Consider the following 27,673-nt stretch of genomic DNA (forward strand, 5'->3'; position numbering starts at 1 on the left):
AATGATGGAGAGTGGCTTGGCAAGCACCTCCACCAGCTCCCTCAGCACTCTTGGGTGGATCCCATCCGGCCCCATAGACTTGTGAGCATCCAGGTGGCGTAGCAGGTCGTTAACTGCTTCCTCTTGGATTATGGGGGGTTCATCCTGCTCGCCGTCCCTGTCTTCCAGCTCAGGGGGCTGAGCACCCTGAGGATAACTGGTCTGCCTGTTAAAGACTGAGGCAAAGAAAGCATTAAGTACCTCAGCCTTTTCCTCATCCTTGGTGACAATGTCCCCCCCCCGCATCCAATAAAGGATGGAGATTCTCCTTGGCTCTCTTCTTGTCATTAATATATTTGTAAAAACATTTTTTGTTGTCTTTAATGACAACGGCCAGATTGCATTCTAGCTAGGCTTTTGCCTTTCTAATTTCCTCTCTGCATGACCTAACGCGATCCCTGTACTCTTCTTGAGTCGCCTGCCCCTTCTTCCACAAGTGGTAAACTCTCTTTTTTTTCCCGAGTCAAAGCAAGAGCTCCCTGTTCAGCCAGGCTGGTCGTCTTCCCTGCCCGTTCTTCTTACGGCGTATTTAAAATATTTTAAATATTTAAATATTTTCCTTCTACCACTGACTTTTCTCACCCCAGCTGTCTCTAACTAAATCTAGCTTCTCTTTCAATTATTGTTGACATTTTATTTCTTTAGGAAGGAACTAGCTTACATTAAGTCATTAATTAAATGACAGTACACTAGAGGACTGATTTTCCCCCTGTATGTAAATACATTATTTTTATGCATGTACTCTGGCTATTCAGAGGTCCCTGAAATATCAAGACCTTGGATCCTATTTAAAAATAATCTGTTGATGATTCTACTAACACAAATAAGTACCTTGTTTCCCATACATACACATTCATGATATCCATGCTCATGTTCAGACTGTTAAAATGCTGTCTTACTTCAGTTAAGTGTAAAGGAACCAGCAGTTATTCCACAGGCATCCAGAAAACCTGAATTTTGCTAACTGCCTGATTGCACATATTCATTGGTTCCAAGCATGGACCACTTACAAGCAAGGGAGGGCTTTGGCATTGATTTCAATAGGAAAAGATTTATAGCCTTTGCTGGAAAGCTGTAAACTGCTTGATAGTAATTAACTACCATAGAGACATATTTAGATATAAAGACAAAAAATTTGTCTCCTACCTTCTCATTAATTGCTCAGAACATCTGACCTGTGGGACCTTTGTTAAGAACATGTGCATTTAAGGAAAACTATTTATCTCCTTTTTAGAAAGGTTAAATGTTTAAATAGCAGTGCTATGAATATGTTGTTTTATTTAAAGCACAAAGCAGCAGATCACAAATCTGTTTTTAATTACATATATATAACTGCTAAAGGCTTTGTAGGTGTTACAGTGAATTTACTGAAGGCAGAATTGCCTGTTTAGCCACAGCAATTAGAGGCCCAATCTTTCAACAGTGGATTTCTGGTACCATTTCTTGTTCAGTATTCTATTTTTTACCAGGGACATTGGACTGTGTTGAAAGAACAAATTGTTTTCTTTTTCTGGTGCCTTCATCATGGCCACAAAATGCATGGATGCAGGAAAGGCATCACTGTATTAACCTACCTCAGATTTTACGACAGACAAAAAAAAAAAAAGGATTTATTTATTTAACTTCAAGTGTTGAAACTTTGAAAAGAAAAAAAGCAAAGTTTCTGCAAAGCAGAGTAATATAGAAGGACACATAGATAAAAACAGAGATGTGTGGGTGGGTGTATAGATTATCTCCCTTGCATCATCTTTTGGATATTTTCCTGCTGTGCTCTTTTCTCATCATGAAGCTTGGTTCACTCACTTTAACGCTGTCAGGCTCTAACCTTGCAGAGAGACTGGAGAGCAACCCAGGACCAGGCCCTGTCTGAGCCTGCAGACAGAGGTGCAGAGGTGCAGACCCAGTGAAACGCCCACCAGCTGAAACTCCAGCCCTGCTTGTGCCACTGCCATACATTAACTTTATTGTCTGATGGGGAGGTTTTCAGTATGTATTGCCTTTGGATATGGAGATCCAGCCTCACTGCAGCTGTTTGGTTTTCATTTCTCATCCATGTATTGGGATGTTAAAGATCTTGTGCTTTCAGTCTCCTTTTTTGCTTTCTTTGCTGCTTTTTTTCCTTTGTGTGTTCATCTTTAGTCTCCCTGTAATCCTGTGAAGCCTAATCCACAAAACAAATAGTTTGTAGCTCTCTCTCATTGGGTCTGTATTTCTCACAAAATATTTTGAAGGGATAAGTGCTTTTTATTTAGAATGGGTGCCTGATTTTTTTTCCCCAGATGGTAAGTCATTGGCGTTGACTGTGGGAGATCTGCTCTGTTTTGAGATACCTTCTGAAGTTTAAAAATTTCTTTTTGTTCTGCCTTGGATTGAAATCAGAATCTCCAGAATGTTTTGCAGAAAAAATTGTGCCGGAGCATCTTTTTTCTAATAGACAAATCAGGTTTTCACTCAGTCTTATATTCATAGAGGAATTTAGAAACTTCAGCTAGAAACTATTTAAAACTATGTTGAAATGTATGTACCTTCTGGCCTTTAAGAAACAGCATGTTTTAATGAAAAAGATTCTGTACAAAATTTTGGCCAGCTCTAAGCAGTGTCTCATGAACAATACCATATAGAGTGTACTGCTTCAGAAGATGAATATCTTAATTTCTCTAAGGAAGCAGCAGCTCTGCATAACTCTCTGGGAATAGATTTTAAAAAGAATAAAAAACCCCCAACATTAAAAATCTCCAGATCCAACTGTTAAATGAAAGAGAAACTCAGAGGAAAATGGTTAAACCAGATACTTTTAAAGGAATTTTCCCCCCAGAACAAAGCCATTCAATGCTGGAAGAATAAAGTTCTGTCAGGTCCCATAGAGGAGGAAGCTTTGGATCAGAGAAAAAGCTTAAAAAGTTTCCGTCAAAAATGAAGATATCTTGTCATGTTCTTTAATGACCAATGGTGAGGAAGTTAATTTCAAACGTCATCTGAAAGACAAAACAACGTACCAGCTGTCCACATTGACTTCATATTGAATGAAGAAAGTACAGTACAGTGGAGTGCAATAATAGCATTTTGCTGAGATGTTAGCCACAGTCCTGTGGAGGAATACAGTTATTAATCACCAACCACTCCTTGCAAGAAATAGTCTACAGTAAGAAGTAGGCATCCTTAGTTGCACAACACATACTGTGTTCACGTGTTATTTTGGAGTATATAATTTAGCAAGATTTTAGCTGTTTGATATGAAAGTTTCCAGCTGAGTGACCGTCCAAGGCAGGCTATGAAAATATTTTAAAAATATTCAGTTACTTCAGAGAAGAATGATGTAGAGAAATGCCTTTCCATCCAGAAAGAAATCCCTGAGATACAGTGATTTGGAGAAGTGTTGTGAAATTTGTCAGACAATGGCCTTGCAAAGCCAACCCAGACCACAAAACCCTGAGTTGGAGTTGATTTACACCTACAAGACAATTGTTAGACCTTTGCACCTGAAATCTTCAAAGATAACAAAAAAAATGATATGTGGGATTACCCCTGGAAAACTCATGGTGAATACTTCTGTATAAGGAGAAGGGCTAGAGTACAATGCATGGACAGTGGTACATTGAACCACCAGGACTAAACAAAATACTTAATAGCTGCTCACTGTGTGAGTATCATGCATGGAGTGCACTAAGGAATGCAAAGAAGCCTCAGGGGAAAAAGTAGTATGATAATGTAAATAAGGACCACAACAGTACATAAACAGAAAAGGAGCAGATCTGCACAGCACAGTCATCCTTAAAACTGACTTTTCTGAATATAGGGTTTTTTTCAGTTTTAATACTGTTGTTCAATGTCCTTTTTCCATGACCCTTTTACTCTTGCCAATATTGTCAGTGAGCTCAGCTTGATTAATAGTTACATGGGTTGGCCTTTCCTTCGGTGGAGATAGGGGGTTCTTCTTCCCAGCAAGAGAAATCCATGCTGTGAGCTATCTTTTCACATGCAGTTTTTGTCCCTTCACCCTTCCTCCCAAAGTGCAAAATCAAGACTTTTGCTACCTGCCAAAAGGTGAACTCACTGTGTCATTGTGTGATATAAAGGAGAGAGGAGATGATATCCAGCTGCAATCAGCATGTATTTGCAATTAGTAAAATTCTATTACAGAGGAAGTTGTCAGCCTTAATTTAATTTTAACTTTTTATATGTTTCCCCTTTAACAAATATGAATTAAAAGGAGAGCCTAAATTTGCTTGTACTAAAAAGTAGTTAGCTTCTTAAGTAAATGGTGTAGGTAGGAGGTCCTCTTTGCTGTTCATCAGAGTTGAAGGGGAAGTTTTGACCTCTGTGGCTACTTTGTGGCATGTGCAGAGGGCAAAGACAGCAGAATCTCAAAATACTCTATGAAAGGTTCAGTTTGGTAGGACAGCAACCACAGAGGTACTGTCAAAAAATATTAATTCAAAATGGACTGGAAATTAAATGATATCTTTGAAATTTGTCTACTTTCTCCTGAGGTTGGCTTAAGAAGTTTTCATGGAGCCCTTCAGCTTCTTATGGCCATAACTAATTGGTTCAAAACAACACCAAAACACAAAAAAGCAGGAATTTTATTGCGATAGTGAGTACGGCCCCATGGCTTGCAAGACTTGGGTTAAGTTCTTGGTGAGAATAAAGGAAATGAACATATAGGAAATGTTCCAAGTTTTAGTTTACTTAGTTCATGTAAAAATGCATGCATGTAAAATAAAGGCAGGGAAACAATGCTTCATAGCACAGAAAGCCATCTTGACAAGGGATGGGTAGACAAAGTCATTACCCTACTAGAATTAACAGCTGAAAACATGCAGTCCTTAGTCCTGCACTTGAAGCTGGCTGGAGGAATTATCTGTATTTCATGGGGGAGGAAAAAAAGAGGCTATTTCTTTACATATTTTGGCTACCATGGCTTCAATTTGATAAAATGGAAAGCCATAGCCAGTGGTATTTACTTTAACATTTCCTTTACCAAGATGCAGAGGCACTACAGTCCTGATTCAGGTAAAACACTGGGGCATATGAGTAAAACAAGTTGTGTTCTGAAAAAATATTTCAGCAATTATTAACTTAAGTAGCTTGTAAAGTCCTGCTGAAGTCACTGGAATTTGAGCATGTGCTTACAGTTAAAGGAAAAGATGTTGATAGCTGCATGAGGACTTTGCTAAGGAAAGGCCTACCTTATGTGTGTTACAAATATGCCTTTTTCTCTCATCCTCCTCATGTCTATCCTTGTGGTACAACAGTATTTTTTCACTCATTTTTCACAATTTTTCAGGATCGATGAAAACATTTTACAAGGACAAATTTGGATAACAGCTGGAGGCAGATTGTTTTGGGATCTGAGACTTAAATTGGCTGAGGTACTAGATAACAAATGGATGCAATCTATGAGATACTAAAGGCTTGCCTTATTAAAATCACCCACATTGGCACTGATTTGATAAACACCTTTGTTGGGATACATCACACAGCATATTAAAAAAGCTGTTAATGAAAAATGAATATTGCAGTGTCTTTTTGGCAGGCTGAATCAATATGCTCTTTTTAATAATTCAGTTTATTACTCAAAATATAATTTTCCCTCTAGAACAGAAAATAAGAACATGACATAATTACCAAACCTCACCTTTTTCCCTTCCTAGCAACACACTTCTTTTTACTGCTGCCTACCCTCCCCCAGTTTTTCTGAAGCCGTGTTAATCTATAGTGATTCAAAAAAGGCTTGGTTTTTGACATGAAGAAAGGTCTATTGTTTTCTGAAGACCAGTAGATCTGAAAGATTGACCTTCATTTTTTAGAGCTTATATATTTTAGTTTCTCCATGGAAGACCAGAACCAATAAATTTATGAAGCTTCCTGTGTCCCCCACACTTCGGGGAAAACGAGCATCTGATTTGAGTTGCAGCCCATTTCCCTTTTTAAGAGGTCAGATAAATCATGAATAGCATTGATAGTGTATCGCCCCCTGACTCTGACAGGTTATCATGTAGTGAATAATTCTATCTCCCTGGCTATTTATTTTTTTCTGGTTATCTCTGTCCAGGCTGCTTATTGCAGTATGAAGTTTCCTGTATATTTGTTTATTTTTCTTTGCTATTTGTGATCTGGATATCTTCCCAGGAGAAACAGCTCTCTGGAAAGAAACAGCTCTCTGGAAACCAGAGAAAGGTAAAAGAATTGTGCTGTCTGGGATATCCCATTTGTTGGTTTGCATCTTACTTTTCTAACTGAGTACCTATCACATTAGATTTATATTTAGCTTGGTTTCCTAAGGAGGGGGTTTGCTGGCTCTTGCTCCCGAAACTCAGGGGACCTGAGAAGAAACTGGAGGTGCTGCTGGGTGTGGTAAGGGGCAGGAGGGCATAATAACTTGTAGGATTCATAACTGTAAGACATGAAGTGACCTTAAACATTACCAGCAAAGAATCATTCAAGATGTTTTCCATTTTTAAGTATTATAGGATTGTTAAAGTTTTGTTAGGTTCCTATTTCCTCTCCTTTCCTCTGGAGAGCTTGAACTGGGCAAAATTGAAGAGATGTTTCTTTCCTTTGATGCTTTCATTGTCAGGTTTGGCAAATCTCTAAATCAAAGGACATTTTCAGTAACCTTACTAGACAAACATCTGCTAGGTGGGACTCCCTTCAATAATTGCGAAATGCGAATCACTATTTATGCGTGTGTTGAGTGTGGACTTTCTCAGCCAGGGTGATAACCTGGACTGCCGAGCCTCACTGTGTTCGTGACAAAGGGTCTCTCTGTCAGAAGCAAGTGGAATGTTTCAGATTTGCAGCTTGTGCTCAGGGTGACAACAGGGCATTCCAGATCCAATACATCTGCTGTCCTGCAGGTCAACCTAGGGAATACAGCTTGAATGGAGAAATAGGGGTTGAAACTCTCGAGACTACCAACCACATTATAAACAGCTGCTGCCGTTAATTTTTTATGGATGTTTGTTGCAGATACTCACATTTTGCTCAGGTGACTGTGCTCACTTTCTGTTGTGTTGAAGGGGAGCAGTGTGGCCTCAGAATGCTTCAGATTGTCAGCATTTAAGGAGTTACATCAATACTAGTAGGTTTCTATATGATTTACTAGTTGTCTCTTCTTTGCTTTGGGGTACTTGGGAAGAACAGGCATGCAGTGTTATAACAATTTTATCTGATGATGGATGCACTTTCAACACCTTGGAACTGAAGTGCTAGAGAGTGCCTCCAGATATAGTTGTCTGCTTAAAAATTACATCTGGCATAAAAACCATTAATAGTCCATTGCTCTTGACCTATTTAAGCCCATAATCATTGTCCATTTTATTATATACCTCTCTCTCTAACACAAAGACATTATTACCCTTCCAAGTGGAAATAACAACTTGTTTACATAGTTCAGATGTTAGAAAAGTCAGCCTACTTTTCCACAGTTGAACAGCTTAAAGAAAGAGGATTTGTATAAAAAGGCGTGAAGATATAATTTATCTCCTCTAAATGTGTAAGAAGTGTTGATAATCAGTGGCAATTTGTTTCTTAGTTTCTAGAAAACAGTTTTGTAAACAATAAAGCATGCAAGAGATAAAAAGAGCAAATTTTGCCCTAATGAATAAGGGCAAAAAATACAGAACTTGGGAGAGACTGGCTTCTCCCTGGTTATTGAGGATGACACCTGCCACAGGAACTCACAACCGTAAGGGAATTTCAGGCCTTTTTTAGCTAACAACTTGAAGCCCTATGTCTAATTTGCATAGAAATTACAGAATGCTAGGGACTATAATTACTATTGCATTTTTCTTTAATGCAGATGTGCCTGACAAAGGCAAATAGGGATCATTTAGTAGGCTTTTACAAACCTCAGTGAAGAGTCTCTCAGCCTTATCTGTGACCTTGGGCAGGGAAGAGAGGTGATTTTTTTCAGGTCTGTCACCCTACATTTCTTGTAGGCCATAAATACTCTATTTTCACATGTGTCAAGGTATGTCAGTGGAAGTGTGTAATCTTTGGATCAAAAAAGAATGCAAAAAGGTATAAAGACTGAATAGCATTTTTCTTAGCAACAACAAACTCAAGTAGCAAAATCTGATTTTAAGTACCTTTTAAGTACCCTACATTTAATGTTAGCTGTTTTAAGTTAGTTTATTAACAGCAATATACTGGTGTTTTTACGGGGGTGATGGTAGCAACATCACCTTTTGATGGGTGAAACTGAAGATCTTAAGGTAGGCACGTAGCTTTACTAACTGGTGTATGTGAACTACGTGTATCATCTTCCCTTTTCTCTTTGCATATATGTAGTATTATGCATATATGTTGAGGGAGGGAGAAAATCTGTATCAGAGAGGCATTTTTTAAGGATAGTTTTTTGAAGCTGTCCAGAATTTGAAATATGAAAAGTGTCTTGGAAAATTTTGACTTCAGGCACAGGAGGTGAGAGGATAAAAGAGGTATAATGCATGTAATTTAACCATGTCTGTGAAATGTATCCTCAGGATACATTTCGAAGGTGTGAATATATATGTAACAAATGCACCATCTTACAAAGCACCATCTTTTTCACACAGTGCAAAAAATGAATCTGGAATATTTTTCTACTGGAGGTGTCCTGGTTTCAGCTGAGATAGAGTTAATTTCCTTCCTAGTAGCTGGTACAGTGCTGTGTTTTGGATTTAAGATGAGAATAATGTTGATAACACACCGATGTTTTAGTTGTTGCTGAGCAGTGCTTACACTAAGTCAAGGACATTTCAGCTTCTCATAGTGCCCTGCCAGCGAGGAGGCTGGAGATGCACAAGAAACTGGGAGGGGGCACAGCCAGGACAGCTGACCCAAACTGGCCAAAGGGATATTCCATACCATGTGATGTCATGCTGAACAAAAAACTAGGAGGAGTTGGCAGGGGGCGAGGGGGGCATGGCGACTGCTGGGGAACTGGCTGGTCATCGGTCAGTGGGTGGTGAGCAATTGCATTGTGCATCACTTGCTTTGTATATTCTTTTATCATTATTATTATTTTCCCTTCATTTTCTGTCCTGTTAAATTGTTTTAATCTCAACCGATGATTTTTACCTTTTTTCCAATTCTCTCCCCCATCCAACTGGGGAGGGGGGGAGTGGGCAAACGGCTGTGTGGTGTTTAGCTGCCTGCCGGGTTAAACCACGGCAGGAGGTCATCAGAATAATACTTGTACTGGATTTGGGAAAATGGCAGACTTTTATTACCAGCAATATTATTCAGAATAAAGTAAGGGAAATCAAACCTCACACTTCAGGGCATAAACTGAGAAGTCATGAAAGGTCTCACTCTGGCAATCTACAATGCTGGCTAGATGAATTGTGTGGACAGGGGGTGTTATCTTCCTCCCCAGTATGAAGAAGTCCTTTGCTGGAGACAGCTAGCATATTTACAGGTCTGATTGCCACGCAAGACCCTATGGTGCAGTTGTATACACCTTCCAATACTGCCTCAGACTTTCACTTCTGTGCTGTACTTTTAAATTTTGAATTATTTGAACTTGAAGCCATACTTTTTTTATTGATCTTCATGTTTTGGCATTGTTGCACTGTAAATTATATTGATCTCTTAAGGTTTTGAAATCTGTGGAATGATGTTACACCAAGGCTGAGTCTAACTTTTGTGCAATTTGTGTTCCTGTCATGCAGAACTGTCTCCTATTAGATGAGTCTGTAACTGCAAGCATGAGAAAAGAAAGACTATGAAATGGAGCAGAAGAAAAATAAAGGGGAATTAAAAAGGTGAGAAATGTATGAAACAATCATGGGTTACTCAAAGTTCATAAAACCACTAGGACATTACAACAATTCTTGATGAGACTGCTCTATGTGCCTTCTCCTATTTTCTTTCATTTCCATAATGATGAAGTAGTGACCAGTTCCTAAATAAGCAAAGTCAAGCTCAATCAGTGTCTGGGTAAAAGACCTCTTAGGCACTGTGTATGTATTATAGTAATGGGGCAAATTTATTTTCATGAGACCTGGAGCTAGTATCAATGCAATTCGTATTGCTTATGTTGGGTGTTTTGATTTTATAGGCATTATTGAGGACTCACCATGGTCCACTGCATTTTTTTAATTTTTTTTTTTTTCACTTCAGAACAGAGGTTAGTCCTGCTGTTCTGACAAAATTATGATTTTAAATTATACAGTTCTCGGCTTCATTTTTGTGGGCTGAACTGTTTGGCATTGGTATCCATTTTCTGTCCTGAGCAGTTGTGGAATCCCTATGCATTATTTAAACACCGCTCTGTTCCCCTGCAGTAATGGATGGTACAGCAGAGACCAATTTAGTTCACACACGTGTGAACTTACGTTACTCAAATCTTTGCTACAAATCCTTGTAGAAAAGCACCGTGAATTTTAATTCAGGTGGCTTTTACCTTCCATTACAGCTGTATGATTTACAACATCCTTCATTTGCCAGCAACTCCTCCATTGCAATGCAGATTCTTGAAATGAAGTATATTTGAGAAGTGGGATATGAAAAATTAGAGGGGGAAAGTTGCTTGTAATCAAATCAAAAGCTGATCTTCCAAAAATTTCCAGGGTTGTTGCATCTAGCTTGTGCAAGCACCTTTTTTTATCTTGGCTTCTTGGCTTTTTTAGATTGGCTTCAGTGTTGTGAACTGGCCTTGGGTGTGAACTTGAAAAACTTGGAGGGATTTTACTTGTGCTCACTCCAGTTAAAAGACTTCGTAAGGAAAAATGGCATAATGACTTAATTTAAATATTACTTTCCTGTGTACCACAGCTCCAGATGAAAATGTATGAATACATTAGCCTAGTGGAGGTGATAACGAGGAGTGATGTAGGGAGAAGGAATGACCTATTTAATAATAAGAGTTAGAATAGTTGCCTGTAACTTTAAATTTGAGGATCATTCTAAATGCAAAAGGAAAACCTCATATAAACCCAATCCTTTATAGCTCAAATCCCTCTGAAGAAATAATTTTTACTGTAACCATGAATACTGTGTTCATAATAAAAGTAATATACCTAAAATAAAAGAAAATAATCAGAAAGACACATATATCATACACGGTCTCCCTTTTTCTCCCCGTGTACTTTGCCTGTGGCTGAGCTGTGTTCTCCAAAACAGGCATGTTCTTTATCTTTGTATTTGCATTACACCTAGCATACTGGTGGTGCTGCTCAACAGAGTGCGTGTGCTTAACAGCATGTGAAGGCACACCATTCACACTTCCAGTATCTTATGAATTAGGAGATAATTTCCATATATTTTTGTCATCACCTGAAAGACCTGGCAAGGGTGTGTTTCCATAACGCTATAGTTTGTCTCCTCCTTCACAAGCTCCAGTGTGAGGGAATAAGGATCACATTAAGGTTAAGTACACAGACGCATTGTGGAATATGTGTACTTACTAGAAGCCTACTTCACCCTTGGTTTCATCAGTTACAGTTTTACAATATAGGTGATTTTAGTAGAGTTTTGGAAGACATTTGGCTCTGATCTGATTATGGTCACAAAACAGCTTTGCAACAGAAATATATGTGTAGAATGGAGAGTGAAACATGTAAGGAATTGTTTAATTTCAGGAATCATTTGAGTGCCCTATTTTAAATATATAAGGCTAGTCAAAATTTTCATTGTTGCAGAGCACCAGTGTACAAAACCAGACATGCTCATGGATGTTGCTGAGGTGAATGGTAGCGTTTCCTTCTGTAGCTGTAAAAGTAAAGCCTGAGTTTTTAATTCAGGTTGCTATTTGTGAGAGAAGATCAAATGCATTATTTACTGAAGAGCAGAGATACCAGTAGGATGGTACGTATTTACTGAAGAGCAGAGATACTGGTTTTACATGTTATGTGTTTTTTTCCTTAAGGAACATAATTTTATATTTACTCTTAGAATGTGTTGGCTCTCTATGTGGTTATGCCTATAGGCGTTTGCAAATAATGCTTTTTCAGCGTGAATGTAACATTTTTGTTGTAGGACAACTATCATGTTGAGACAAGAGCCTTCTGAAGAGGAGACAAATTTCTGTGTGCCACTGCAGAAGACTTTAATGTTTCATTTACTTTTTTGGGGTTCTCAGTATAAAATAAAGCTTGCTTTGAATGTGCATGTCTCCTTTTTGAGTTGTAGAAATTTCAAGAAAAGGTAAAAATCAAACCCCTCTAATTTCCATCTAGGTTTTACAATCTTTAAATAAACTATGTTCATGGAAGAGGGCAAGTCATAACAGATGTGATACATGTCTTTACATGAAGATAAGGAGTATAATATCTTAAATTTGGGAATTCTGTGATATGATTGGTCTGAAATGGTTTTTGTTCTTTTGGACAGATGTTCATCAGCTTTTCTGGCAAGAGAACTTAGGAACTTTCAGAAATGTTAGTGCTCTCTGGTATCATACAGGACTTCTTACTAAATTATACTCTGGGCACTTCTGTTATAAGAACCTTTAGTAAAGAATTGATATGGTGAATTAAACACACACAAAACCAGCTTTGTCATTCGTCTTGGCATGCCTACTTTGATTTACACAAATGGATGTAGAAGCATGACTGAGCTTTGTACAACTGTAAATGACTGCATGGGGTCCAAATTTTGGAGAAGTTAATCATGTAACAACGTAGAGGTACGTGAAACTCAAAAAACCTTTTTGAGCTATTAAGTTTGAAATATATTTTTTCTCAGATCTGCCTTTTAGGTTTTCTGAACCTCAGTGAAAATGAAGAGAACAAGTCTGAGGTAATAAAAACTTACAGGGAGAAATGCAATAAAACTTACAGGCAAGAACCATTTCAACTGAAGCATTAAGGAAAGTTCAAATGATATGCAGAGTCCTGCAACAATAGTAGGACTGCATTCAGAGAAGGCCAATAACATTTAAATCTTTTTACAAATGTGAAGGCTAAGAAACCTTCACAGGCTAAAAGTATTGCTTTGGTGATCCTGGTGAAATGAAGTAATTCTTTAAAAAATAAAATCAATGACATGAGAAAGATGAAAGGTTATTACTGTGCAAAAAGTGAGACAATATATTGTTACCTACAGATGATGTTTTATTCAGGTAGCATTTGTTTTTTTCTAATTTTTGATAAAATAGAAACATAATTTCTAGAAGCTGTCACCTGAGAGACTTGGCTATGCTCTAGCTATAGAAAAAAAACCCAACAAAAAACCCCAAGAGCAAAAAGGTTCAATAAAAAAATATTTCCTCCTTTAGTTGAAGTGTCTTCAAGTCCTCTTACATCCTCAAAGAGAAGAAAAGCTCCAATCTGGTAAGGTTGGCTTTGGTATAAACGCTTTGGATTTTTTCATCATTGTTAATAGCCAACCTCAGCCATGCTTACTGAACAATACTGACTTGTTTATCCTGTGTTGCTTTAGGTAAAATGGCAGAGATCACTGTTATAGATACAATATGTGTTGACAAATATGGCATCTGGTCTAGCTATGATCTTGATGATCAGGGTGTTCCTATGTGTCCTGGTTTCGGCTGGGATAGAGTTAATTTTCTTCCTAGTAGCTGGCATAGGGCTGTGTTTTGGATTTAGGATGAGAATAATGTTGATAACACACCGATGTTTTAGTTGTTGCTAAGTAGTGCTTACACTAGTCAAGGACTTTTCAACTTCCCATGCTCTACCGACTGAGAAGGCTGGAGGTGCACAAGAAGCTGGGAGGGGGCACAGCCAGGACAGCTGACCCAAACTGGCCACAGGGACATTCCATACCATATGACGTCATGCTCAGTACATAAACTGGGGGAAAGCTGGCCAGGGGGCCGCTGCTCAGGGAGTGGCTGGTCATCGGTCGGCAGGTGGTGAGCAATTGCATTGTGCATCACTTATTTTGTATATTCTTTTATTATCATCATCATCATCATCGTTATTATTATTATTATTATTATTATTATTATTATTTCCCCTTCCTTTTCTGTCCTATTAAACTGTCTTTATCTCAACCCATGAATCCTACTTCCCCAACCTGCCAATTCTCTCCCCCATCCCACTGAGTGGGGGAAGTGAGCGAATGGCTGTGTGGTGTTTAGCTGCCTGTTGGGTTAAACCACGACACTATGGCTTCCACCATAGGTGTTCCAGCTGTCTTCCCTGCTGCCTTATTATTAAAAAGTTACCACTAAGGAAAAATGTCATTTGGAGGCTGTATGATAATACTTAAAGTATGATAAAGTCATGCCCAGTCACTGAGATAATGATCTCTACCAGGCAAATACGCTCTCTCACAGACAGTTAGAAATTCTTGTATTAGTTCCAGTTTCTTGCCCACTCCTCCTACGCTGAACAGCCCCCCTTAAATATCTGCTGAAAGTATTTCTTTCAAAGGTGAATTCAAGTGCTCAGTCACAATATGGTTTTGAAAAGCCTTAGATGAATTAGTCAATGCACTACCAAGATAAGAAATAATTTGATCCACCACTGTTCATCCCCTGCCCCACCTACTCCATCCCTGCAAATCTTTTGACCCTAGAAAGCTACATCAGAAGGGGTTCTGCTGTGGTTCCTTGGGTCAGTGTGTGGGAAGATGAGTTATTTTAGGGTTTAGAGAGAGCATGTCATTTCCACCCTGCATGGCCAAAGCAAAAAAAATGTGTGGACTATGCCCAGCTCCTTGAAAAGGAGACTTTCATGGTACAGTAATCTTACGATGAGAAAATATGATCATAAAAAGTCATTTCCTTGGAGCAATCATTGTTTGTATTATTGCAATATCAGACTGTCAAGTTTCTCTTAATAACATTCTCCTTCACAGCCCAGCTGCTGCTTCTGCCTGCTTCTTCTGTCATCATTCTGCATTTGTGAGAGCATCTATTCCTCTAGATATGAATATGATGTGATAAAATTCACAGTTAGAGCAGTGGTTTATCCAGTAATTTACTGATTGCATTTTAAGGGACAAAATGTCTCCTAGACACCTCCCGTCCAACCGATTGCCTAAGTAACTGTGCCTCCTTGCATTTATGATTACACAGCATTCCCTCCAAATTTCAAAAGAAAATTCTAACATTATTTTATGAAAATATACAATGACTAATAATAAAAAAAAATCGTTTTACTTTATGTAGTGAATATTTAGTAAATTAGTCACAGAGCACTAAAGACAAAACATTTCTCTGTGAGCCCTTGACAGATGCACTATAGATAAACAGTGTGCAGCTGCTGTGTTAAAGCAGTGTGAAACTCTGAGTGAACTACCTACTCATGAGAAGGTAGTTCACCGTGGCCATAAGGTATTGTAACTACCAGAGAACAGTTTATTATTCCTCTAAGCTTAAAATTAAGCAAATCCAGAAAAAAGCTGATCTCTTTCCAGATACGGTGCTTCCTTGGTGACATAGCAGAGCAGCTCTACCCGCTGAAAAACACGTGATGTGACCCAGTGCTATGCCTGGGTACTACAGTAACTGCCTCCTGAGCTGTGTGAGGTAAAAATAAGAGGCATATTAGGCATGTAAAAGCTGTTTGATATTGTTTCACTTTCTAAAATTAATAGATGTTAAACCATTTTAATTACTAGCTTACATGTTGTTATTTCACCAAAGAACTACTAAAATAAGCTAGAATAAAGCTTGAGTTTTGTGATTTTTTTTAAATGTTCAAACTTCTTATGTCATGCATTATTTTTAAGCACCACATTTTCTCCCTGTAGTACCTTGTTGGAGAAAAAGGTCTGTGGCTGTGGTTAGCTCTTACACGGCAAGAAGAAAGGTGGTTCTTCTTTTGGACTTGTTTTGTGAACTTGTATGAGTATGAAATACAAACTGGCCCTGAGGAAGGAGGCAATCATTGTGCTTATAGACTTCTGCTCTTAGTCATTTGCTGTGGAAAAGCAAACCAGTTTTCAAATAATAAATCTCTGTATAAGCAATAAGACATTGTGGGCATTTTTGTAATGTGATTTATTCCTGGTTTGTGAACAGAATGAACAACAAAATTTCTTTTGGACTTATGCTGGTAGAAAAGAAGAATAACCATACCGAAGGTAGAGGGGTGACCCTGCTGTAAAACTGGTGTAGGATTACACCCCAGAGATTAATGAGGAGAAACACAACATAATACAAAGTCTGACTCGGGCTTGATGAAAAGCAACTTTTTACTTGTATGCACAGCAGATCACAAGGGCTTCTTCTCTGTTTGCCTCTGATAACTTAAAATTATAAAGTAATTTTTTAAAACTTCAATTACAGAAAATTTCAACATTTACCACTATTTCTAGAGAGGGGGAAGAACTGTGTTTCTGTTTTCACTTCTTTTAATCAAAGATTTGTCAGTAGTCAGTCTGCTAAGGCTATGTAAGGTAACAACTTGGTGTCTTTTTAGGACATTTTTTGACAACAAACTATCTCATCTAGAAGAAACCAGATAAAAACGAATAAACAAGCCCAAGACTATGGTTAATGCATAAACAATGTTTTGGGAGTTAGAATGATCGTGGCTTGGCTCCTTCACAGTAGAGCCTTTCGAAGTTACATGTTTGGCTGTAAATGGTGTATGGCCTAACTCTTATACCATCAAAGTCATATTAATTAATGTAACATACCCACCCAGCTTAACATTTTCCCATAACTTCCAGGGCTTCCACAGGATGTATATTCACCTTATCCATACTTTAAAGAACAGAATAAATTGTTCTTTTACTTCACCAAGTCCTTACAAGGTGTAATTAAAAGTTCCAACGTTTCGTTCATCAGTATCTTGGAGGGAGGAGTTGTCACCATACCTGTGGAATTTAAGAAGCCTTAAATTGTTTACCACAATTTCAAAACTAAATTCTTCCTAACTGGAGGAAATTGAAGGGGATGACTTCACAGAATCTCCAGCAGGAAGCCGATCAAGAAGGATTTGCTTTATTGGTGAGGTGAATTAACTGACAGTATTGGATAGTGTTTGAAGTACAGTTAGCTGCTTATGGACTGGATACTTTAACAGGTTTGCTTTAAATAAATCTCCATTTTAGTGCAATTTAATGAATGGAGGCTTCAGTTTGGGGAATCTGTGCTTCAGAGAGACCTGGGATCTTACCAGGTGCATCCACATTAGTGACTCTGTGAGCTGGAGGAGTACTCTTTAGGTGTGGGTTTACCTCATGTCTGTAGTTGGAGTCTTGATGTACATACCCAAGCGTATCACTGCTGTTCTCAGTGTAATTTCTCTTCTGGTGGAAGCAAGGTTGAACTCACACTTGAGGGCGTTGCCTAGAGCACCTCACTTGCAATCTGGACACAAGGTCCTGAAGTATTTAACTCTGCACATGTGCAGCACATGCCTAAGGTTGGCAAATCAATTTAACTTCATTACTGGTAAAAATGCCATGCAGACCTGCAGGCCTGTAACCACGACAAAGTGTGTGAAATCAAACCTCGGTGTGTTTGATTTCCCTCTTTGTACTGCACCAGTGGGAATGCAGATACCCCTGAAGTGCTGAAGGTCAGTGTGATCTGCAGGACTAGAGTGCAGAGCAGAGAGCTCTGGTCCCCCTGTATTTTGTTAACTTACCAAACTCTCTGCTTTGCTCTGGTTTTCTCATTTCAAGAAAAATTTGAGAGGTTTCAAAGAGAAGCTGCATGAATGAATCAGTATGCTAACCAATATAGACAGTATACCTTAAAGTGACAGACTAGATGACCTAAATAAATAAAGTTTTTCAGAGGGAAATTTCAGTGGTGATTTGGTCGTGGTATGCACAGCCTGTTCTAGAAACAGAAAAATAGTTATGAGAAGTCTCTTTGGTGTCATACACAGAGACAAGCATAATAAGATCCAGCGCATGGAAGCTGAAGCAAAACAAATTCAGACAATACATTTAGCTGAGAAGTTAATTAACCATTGGAAGAGCTCACATAGGTTTTTGATGGATTCTTTGTCACCGGAAATTTAAAAATTAAGATCAAAGCACAGCAATTAGATTTGACACCAGGATGAATTCAGGGAAAGGCTAAGTGTTAGGTGGAAGACCAGAGTACATGATAACATTGTTGCCTTCTGGCTTTTGACTCTCTTAATCTTAATGAAGAATAGACGTCCAATACAAGTGTAACCTGTTGGTACTTGTCTGGTGAGCTCTGTTTATGGCTGCCTGGGGAGGAGATGATGTGTTTCTATTTCTGTATCCTAGACTCCTGTGGGAACATGGAAGTTACAAGTAACTGAGCCAGAACTTGTGGCTGTCTGACGACCCTGGCATGTGCCAGGATGGGGAGCAAAATGTAACTCAGTGCTACCTTTCCATAGACTGGAAATGAACAGATCCAAGGCACAGTGTAAAGCTGCCAAGTTTATAATGGCTAGAGTTATTCCTAAGGCACCATTCTTTGGTTGAGTGCTCCGGTTCCATCTGTAGTTCCTGCTGGAGTGGGAATAATTCTATTGTGTGGAGGGGACAGGGTCAGTGTTAGACCATCAGCAACGAGGCACGTCTGTAGCTGCACGTTGTGGGTAGACCAGAGGCCAGGCTCTGTTTCTGTATCTCCTACCGTAGCTGTCCAAAGCAAAAACAAGCCATACATAACTTTCCTTTCAGGCCTGGACAGGATGGCAAGCACAGGAGTGTGATGTTTCTATGGCAGCGAGACCTCCTGGTTTCAAAACACGTTTAGAGTAGGTAAACTGGTGGCTGGAGGAAGCCAAAATAAAAATTCAGCATGTGTGCACTGCAGTGACTCACAGTGCGCTACTCAGCAAAGGTTATACCAACTTTAAATACAGAGTAAAATAAATTAATCTTTTCAGCAGTGTTCTGCAGTGATCCTGCAACAACACCTGAATTACGATGAATGAATTCCTGCTCCTAAACAGTCTAAGATGGAAAAGCTGGCATCAGTAGTCACTATCTTGTCAGGCTGGGGAAGAAAAGCAAGACGTGCAGATGAAATTTAGCTCTTTGACCTGAGAGTGACATCAGCTGGAGGGGGATTAGTTGAGGAAGGTGCCCTTGAAATCAATAGGACATGGAAAAGAAAGTATCTTTGGCAACATATGGCAAAAATAGCACTTATGAACTAACTGTTCATTTCCATTAACCCCAGGCTGAAGCCTGGGTGTTGAGATCCGGAGTCTATCAGAATCTGAATTAGAGGAATCCAGAGGGCATGTTAGAAAATGAGAATTTAGGATTTTCCAACAGAGAGAGGTTCAAATTGGCAACTTAGCTGGCAAATAAAGCTGGGGACTGAATGTATATAGAAAATTAAGGATTTTCTCATTGTCTTGGTTAGTGCAAAGACAAAGTCATGATTCTGAGAAATGAGGAATAGTGTATCATTCTTTTTGGCACCGGGTGAACCAAAGGTTTCATTATTTTTAATGTGACAGAATTGTCCAAATATGAGTTTACTAAAAATGGGATTTTTAGAACAAAATTATAAGCAATGATTTAAATGAAGGTTTACAAGGGAATAAGCAATGAAAGTATGTCCATGGATAAGCAGAATATACTGTAAATACCGTTTGTTGAACTGCAGGAAAGAAAAGTCTGTTGTCTATTCCTTGCTGAACTGGGAATTGAGTAGTATACTTGAGAGCAGGATAGCTGAACCAGAAGAAAAAAATGTTGTCTTCAATTTGATAAGAAGGTTAGTTAGTTTATTATGGCTCAAATAACAGTTTTCAATAAAAAGTCCCTATATTTTGTTTGCAGTCTCTAGTGAACACCTTTCATCTGAGACACATTTCTGAAGGCACATACACTGTATTATCCTTTAAAAGACTGAGTTTTTTCCCCATGATTAAGAAATAGGTCTTAAAGTCAGAACATTAGTCATCTCTGCCTGCCTCTGTCATCTGGTGTGATCATAACCAAGTCATCTAATTATTTTATACCTCAGTTTTCCCTTGTATAAAAGACAGCATGTTACTTCATTCTCCCTGCATGCAGCATCCTTTGATTTCACCAAGCACTATTCTCATCTCTGGCGTTGGTAGCTACCATCATAGCTAGCCTCTGTTGAGAACTAGCAGTGAGCTAAATTCATAGTCCTGTATAAAATTTATAAATTACAAGTACAAATCATGCGTTCTCAAGAAAACTATTAATATGAAACAGTAGTTTTCCATGATGTACTGAAATAAAACACTTCCTCTCCCCAAGGGAATCATTAAGTCAATGATCTAATTCATGTAGAAGAAAGCAGTTTTTTCTCTGCCAGAATTAAGTAGCAAGAGCTCGTGCCTTGGCTTTCAGGAAAGGATTTTTCTTACTGTCTGGACAGGTGATGAATTATGTGAATGTCTTCAGGAGTTTTAAGTGCTGAAAAAATAGAAGGCAGTTAAACAAAAGTAACTGTGTCTCCAGATCAAGATCCTGTTCAGTGAATAAAATACACCAGATCACAGTCCTGCCTGTCTTGGTAAGTATTACTACAACATTTTAGCTACATGAAACAACTTCTTGGACTAAATCAGATGTATGTTTTTTTTTTTTTGTAGCTGCATACTGGTCTCTATTAAATATTTTCCAAAAGAGTTATTTCAAGGAGTTTGGTGAATCAAAGGTGACAGTGGGAAGGGTAAGCTTAGAAACAATCCACATAAGTAATAAGTAGTAGTCCTGTACCAGATCACAGGAGATGCTGCAAAGTGCACCTCTTCAGTCTGCTAAAGCTGCTTCAGAGTTTGGATTCTGGTTATATGAGATGCATGCCCAGTAGCAAATATGCACCAGAATATTTCTCTCAATAAAATGGTGGGGAAGATGTTTGAACTGTGAGCAGATCCTTGATATGGTAACTCACAGATGTTTGATGATCCCACTTGAGAAATTCCCACATATTATAGAATCATAGAATCATAGAATCATTAAGGTCGGAAAAGACCTCTAAGATCATCGAGTCCAACCATTGACCCAACACCACCTTGCCCACTAAAACATGGCCCTAAGCGCCGCATCTACACGTCTTTTAAATACCTCCAGGGATGGGGACTCAACCACTTCCCTGGGCAGCCTGTTCCAATGTTTAACCACTCTTTCAGTAAAGAAATTTTCCCTCACGGCCAATCTAAACCTCCCCTGGCGCAACTTGAGGCCATTTCCTCTCATCCTATCGCTTGTTACTTGGGAGAAGAGACCGACACCCACCTCGCTACAACCTCCTTTCAGGTAGTTGTAGAGAGCGATGAGGTCTCCCCTCAGCCTCCTCTTCTGCAGGCTAAACAACCCCAGTTCCCTCAGCCGCTCCTCAGAAGACTTGTTCTCCAGACCCCTCACCAGCCTCGTTGCCCTTCTCTGGACACGCTCCAGCACCTCAACATCCTTCTTGTAGTGAGGGACTTGTAGTGCAATCCTTATTGCAGTGATGGAAATACATATAGGTAAAATGCTACAGTTTCTGTCTTGATAAAGCCCAGTGATATAAGCCTATTAAGCAGATCTCATTGCTGTTGATGTGTTAGCCTATTTACAGTTGCTCACTGTAAATGCTTATTAGGTATTCAAACATATAAAATGTAGTTTCAGCAAGTTCTTAATCCATTTCTATATTAAACATCATAAGCATGTTACAGATTAAATTTTCTACCATGGGATTTGTAATAATTTCTGGTTTAAAATATCAGCAAATATAAAAAGCTAATTATTTTTAAAAGAATTAAGAGACTGATGATCCTTCTTTAGTAAGTAAATAGAGCAGTAGGCCTAAAACAGGCTTGAGAAGGATACAGGGGGCTGTCAGTAATGTGAGATTTCAGAAGCGTCCTTAATGAATCTGATCAATTATGCGCCAACACTATTAGGCCTGTTCTTGTACATTATTCTTTCTCCCCATGGTTTGAAAGGCAGGACAGAGCTATATTTTGTTGTTTTAGCTGTTCCAGGGTAGATTGATTCAGCCTTTCCTGCCAATTCAGGAAGAAAAGGTGTAGTTTCAACAGAATCAGTACTTCTCACTGAGGGATGTTTCCTGGTACAAGTGTATATTTGAGCAGGGGACATATCTTTTGACATCCTCACCTCGCTCACAGAAATCTGCAGTTAGAACTGGCTAGTGTCATCCCATACAACGATCCTTATTTTCATAGCTCATATTCTCTTATTGTAGAGAAACCTGTCAGATCTGCTTGGAGGAGACAGGTTCACATTGCAGTCTATTAAAGCATGGTTCCTCCTTTCCATCAGCAATTGGCCAGAGCTCCTAAGGAGCTGAAATCAAGAGACTGTCAGCTTCGATACCTCGTCTTTATGAAGCTGGCGTTGTTGTAAGTAGAACCTCACCCGGAATAGATCAGAATATTTAATCTCTATAGCTACAGGTATCTCACTGTAATTTTTGTTATCTCCCTTGCCCCATTGCTAGGTTGACCTTCCCTCATCAGAAAATAAGCCATAGTCGTGTGAAAACTTGGATGATTTCTGATGTTTTTCTTAGGTAACTTAGATCTAGATCAATAGTAGGTAAAATAAGAGATTTCCTACAGTTGCAGGGTCCATGTAGCATTGCAAAATAGGTATGTTTTTTCTGCCTGTTTAGCCTCTGGTAGCTGTCTGGAGGGCTAGTAAAGGAGAAATCAGGTTGGTTGTGACATTGTTCCTTCCCATATCAGCTACAGGAGCAAGCCCTGCTCTTTGGGATGCGCTCCCTGGTTTTGATATCAGTTGTACTCCCTTCCAAGGCACAGGCAGCTTGGTCTTTGCACAACCTGCCCTTTAGGCCTCAAACAGCAAAATTTCATTTTACCTTCACTGCTGAGAAACTTAATGTTTCTAAGCCGTAATTTTCCATTTTGCTTGCAATTTTCCATTTGCTTGCAAAGGCATGCAAATATCAACATTTGGACTTTCTGAACAGCTCAGGTTCCATATGTTTTATATTTTATGTGAAGTCTTTGCAACATACAGTAAGAAGTGAACTGCTCACTCATACCTATTAGACAAACATGTAAACTGCAAACCTTAAAATAACTGCAATAATTGCAATAAAATAATTGAGGATTTTAATCTCACAGTCTGCTACAGGAAAGAAAGCCAAAGCAACCTGTTTAGAATAATTGGTAATATATATGAATCTTGCCATGTTCAGTGTTAAAGCACCAAGCAGCTATGTGCTTTGCATTGACCCTGTTCTAGCTGGGGAACTTCTGAGAAAACATGAATTATGGAAATCCTCTCACACTCCTTTTCTGATCCAAAATTCTGGATTTGAATGCATTCAAAGAATGGTATTTTGGAAAATTATATCTAGATTTGATAACTCTACCATACAAAATTTTTCTATGTAATAAATAATCATAGTATTTCTGGGAACATACCATTAGGCAATCCAAGTTTGGAGAAGAATTAAATGTGTATAACAATAATAGAAACAAAATAAATGGTGAATCAGGTTTCTGCTATGGTCAATACAAGGTTTTCCATTGATTTGAGTCTCTGGATCAGAAAATTCTCTGAGAAAGTTTACTTTCTCCTTTGCTTAAGAGCCTTTTATACCTTATTATATGTTGCTCATTGTTCAGATTCCTGAACAGATATTTTAAATCTTTTCAAATATGTTCATGAGTTATGTGTTATTCACAAACCATTAAATAAATATGTATCTGATTGGGCATCTTGAGTTTCATATTGTATCAATTATCAAACTGTAAAAGAGCAAAATCACATAGACAGAAAAGCACTGACAAATCAAAAAATACTCATTGAGCTCTGAAATCACCTTGGTTTCTTGTTTTTTCATGAAACAGAAGGGGGTGATTTTCAGTACATTAAAACTCTATAACTTACACTTAGCCTAAAAGGGTAAGCTTTTTCAAACTCAAGTTGAATATGCTTCTTGAACATATGGATATTTTCATTTTTAAAACATGGTAGAGTCTGTGAGTAAGCAGTGAAAAATTAATATACTCTGTGTTTAGGGTGACTGCCACTGTGTTGTTTCAGCACCACCAGAGCAGCATTCCATCAACAGAAGGCAATTTTTAACTCCAAGACATCAAAATGTAAGTCGTCTTCTAAAACCCATAGGAAAGATCAACCTTCCCTTAGCCTTTACTCCTTCCCACACTTCCTTTCCCCTTCTTCCCTTGAACATTTTGTGATGACAGGATAGCAACTCCATAGAAAGACACAGGGAAGTGTACTGAAAGTAGGAACTGAAGTGTAGCTTGCTCTTGTTTGGTTATTGTAAGACTAATACTCTCATATAATTTAGATCTTTTTTTTTTTTCTTTTGTAATAGATCTGTCACTGCAGGGTAGAGGACAATAAACAGGATCTAAACTAGCTGCTGTTACCAAAAATGGAGCAAACCCACAAACTAGCACATGCTGGCATTCATTTGCCTATTTAGTTTCAAGACAAGATTTGTTGAACTGTGGCTCGATTACATTTTTTAAACGTGACGTACAACAGATGTTGCCAGTCATCCTGTTTTCTCTGCTTTTGTGACTATGGGATTAAGAGCTAGCTATTTGTTTTGAATTATTTACTATGTCAGAGCAAGGTCAATATACAGATTATTACTATGCAGACATGAACTTTGCTGTACTTTCTTTCTGAATCTAATTTGTAAAGCACTGGACTCTGGAATCATACGGTTACCTGGAGATCTTAATTTTGAATTCAACCTCTTGTGTAATGAAAGGAATTTTTACCTGGGCCCTCAGGACCTTCATCACTGCTGCTTTGTTCACCAGCCAGAAATGGCAATGCCTTGACTTTTTGTTGCCTGAGTGTGACTTTGCAGGGGTGACAGTTATGAAATGCATAATTCTATTAATAATTGAGTAAATCTGACATAGAGGCTGCTGAGACAAATTATTTATGGACTTTGCAGTCCAATTATTTATGGACATTGCAGTTATATCAAGTGTGCAAAACCGGCACTTTGAATGTGAACTCAGTTAGAGCCTGGTATGACTTGGATTAGTCTGATTCAATTTGGAAGTACATGCTGGCTTTTTGCTTTGGAAAGCAAATTGCACTACTGTAGATGAAGAAAAATTTTCTCTGTTTCCTCTATTTCTGCTGAGGTCATTATGACTTAATATGCCACTGCTTTGACCTAAAAGAACAATAAATAAATGATTTTAAACTTCTGTAGCCATATAAATGATATCTTTATAGGCAGAATTTCTAGTTTATCTATCTGTTATGCTGCCACCTGCTCACCAGATAGCATGTTTTGTAATTACAATGCAAACAGTCTAAGAATTTGGGTCAGATTCAAGAAATTAAATAATTCTCTGCTCCCTATACTCTATGCATTCTTACAAAAAGACAATACCTGTAGATATTTTGGGAAGATTTGCAAGGCTTCTTCTGAATGTTTGTTGCATTTCTGAGTAAAGTCCTATTGAGAGCAACTGGAGCTGTTCCTTGAACTTTGATTTTAGGGGGCCAGGATTGCAGCCTCCAGTTATTGCCAGAGAAATCCATAGTGTGTAAATAAGAAACAATGAAAGAAAACTGTACTGTGTGTAAAAATCATAATATAGAGACTAAAAAATTTCACTGCCAAATCACCTTATATATGTATGCTTGAACATAAAGGACATGAACTCTTAGTCTACATAGATGTAAATCATCAGCGATCTCTCCACCAGTGCCATTGGCATGCATATTCTCATTCAAGGCAGTTGTAAACCCCGCTAAAGTAGTTGCTGAAAGATGGTTAAAAGCTGTTTTGCATTGCAGAAGTAGAGCAAAACAGCTGCAAGGTGGCAGTAAATCTGGCTCTGTGAGGTTACACTGACATAAAACCAGCATGAAATCAGTTCAGGTTCAACACATTTACACCAATGTCAAGGGTAAATCAGATGACAGAATACCAAAATAAAACCAAAATAATTTTAAAAAGCCACCTCATGACATGGGATCTTTTATCTACAGTAAGATATTTGAGTATTCTAGAGAACTCATAGAGGCTTTATCATCATCTAATGTTTATGTCTGATCAGACTGTCTTAAAGCATAAATTAGACTGTGCCAGATAATCAAAACTGCTGCAGCAGAACATAGATCTTTGTCCTGGTTAGAAGGATTAAGAAGTTCATGAAACTGTATGCTTTAGGAGTGTTTGATTCAAGCAGAAGACTATTCACTAAGTGCATCAAAAATTAGTAGTTACCTTCCTTAAGCACACTCAGAATAATCAGTACTTCAGTAGGTCATCATAATCAAATAAAACCAAATATTTTCTCTACATTAAGTTGTATGTAGTGAATCAATAGTAGATGGTTTGTTATAATTTTTTAATTGGAAATCATTAGGCAAATATAATGATAGTGAAAAGACCTAGGACAGTCTTGAAAATAATTGAGTGCTTTACTGAAATACTCTTTTTTTAATTTGATCCTTTTGTACCTTTTCTCAAAGGTATAAACCTCATTTTGAAATGAGATTTTAACTCTAGTACACAAAATCGTGTCACAATATACTCCTAAGCAACTGGTAAACCAGCTGATGAACCTAATCTTTTGTCCCATTGATTCTCTAAACTGCCATAGGTGTAATTGAAGCTAGAGTTTATTCAGTGGAGGCATAAAGAAAAGCAAACTACAAAGTTTTGAATTTGTTATAACATCAGAACAGTATTTAAGAGTCTTGTAACACAGTGGAAATCAGCCATATGAAATAACAATAAAGGAGTAGTCAATAGACCTCTCTCTCTTATAAACCATCTCACCAGGTGACTGATGAATGGCCTCAAAGCTTAAGAAGGGGTAAATGACAAAGAATTTTAAATCCTAGTGAAGTAGAGATAAAATCCCATCCCATACTTTCTACTAAGAGAAAGGAAAGAAAGAAGAAGACAGAGGAAAAGAGATCCAGTCTGCTATCCACAAAAAATTAGCTTGCTGGAAACCATAGAGAAGGAACCTGATGAAGGTATTGTAGATTTTCCGAAGCAGAGAAAGTATAAAAATTTTGGTTTGTGAAAGACCGTGAATCAGACGTCACTGACACACTCCTGACTATCTATGTGGAAAATGGTTTAAAAGTGGCAAAGACCAGATATCTGGGAGAGCACATGAAATTTTGAAAGGTTACATATGCTTAAATATTTCACCTTTTACAAAGTTTTTCCTTGCTGGTGTTTCATTTGGTCTGTAGATTTATTTCATTATGTACAAGAATTCTAGCAGCTAAGAAATAACAAAGGCATTGTTCCCAATTAACTGATCTTTATTTGTTGCTACCATTTTTTAATGCTTCTTAGCAGAGTAAGACTGTATGTGTTCCACAGATTAGGCCTTTAATATTTCTCCTTTATTTCTTTCCTCTTTTCTTGATTTTCCAAATAATTTCATTGCCTGCAGCAAAATATTTTCTTTGAACTGGATGTATCAAGTGTGAATGACAATGCCATAGATGCCTTTACACTTGAAATGCTTTTAAGTTGAAAATATTTGTCCAGTTGTACATGCACAGATGCATGTCTGCATGCACACAAGTGCTGCAGAAAGCAAGACTGGAGAAAATAGCCACTCTTCTGCTAACGAAAGTAGTGAACAGTCAGTACAGCACAGCCCTGGTCCTCCACAAGCTTAGGGAACCTTTTAAGACTCCTAGATTAAAAATCCAGGAGCTGTCTTTTGGAAATAAGCCAATTTCTTTGAAAGGATTTGCTTTTTAAAAGCCCAGGGTTTAAGCCCAAGGTAAATTACAGGTGCTAGGTTCAGCACAAGATTCAGGATAGCCACAT

The sequence above is a fragment of the Aptenodytes patagonicus genome, chromosome 3 (genome assembly GCF_965638725.1).
Source record: "Aptenodytes patagonicus chromosome 3, bAptPat1.pri.cur, whole genome shotgun sequence".
Taxonomy (NCBI): Eukaryota; Metazoa; Chordata; class Aves; order Sphenisciformes; family Spheniscidae; genus Aptenodytes; species Aptenodytes patagonicus.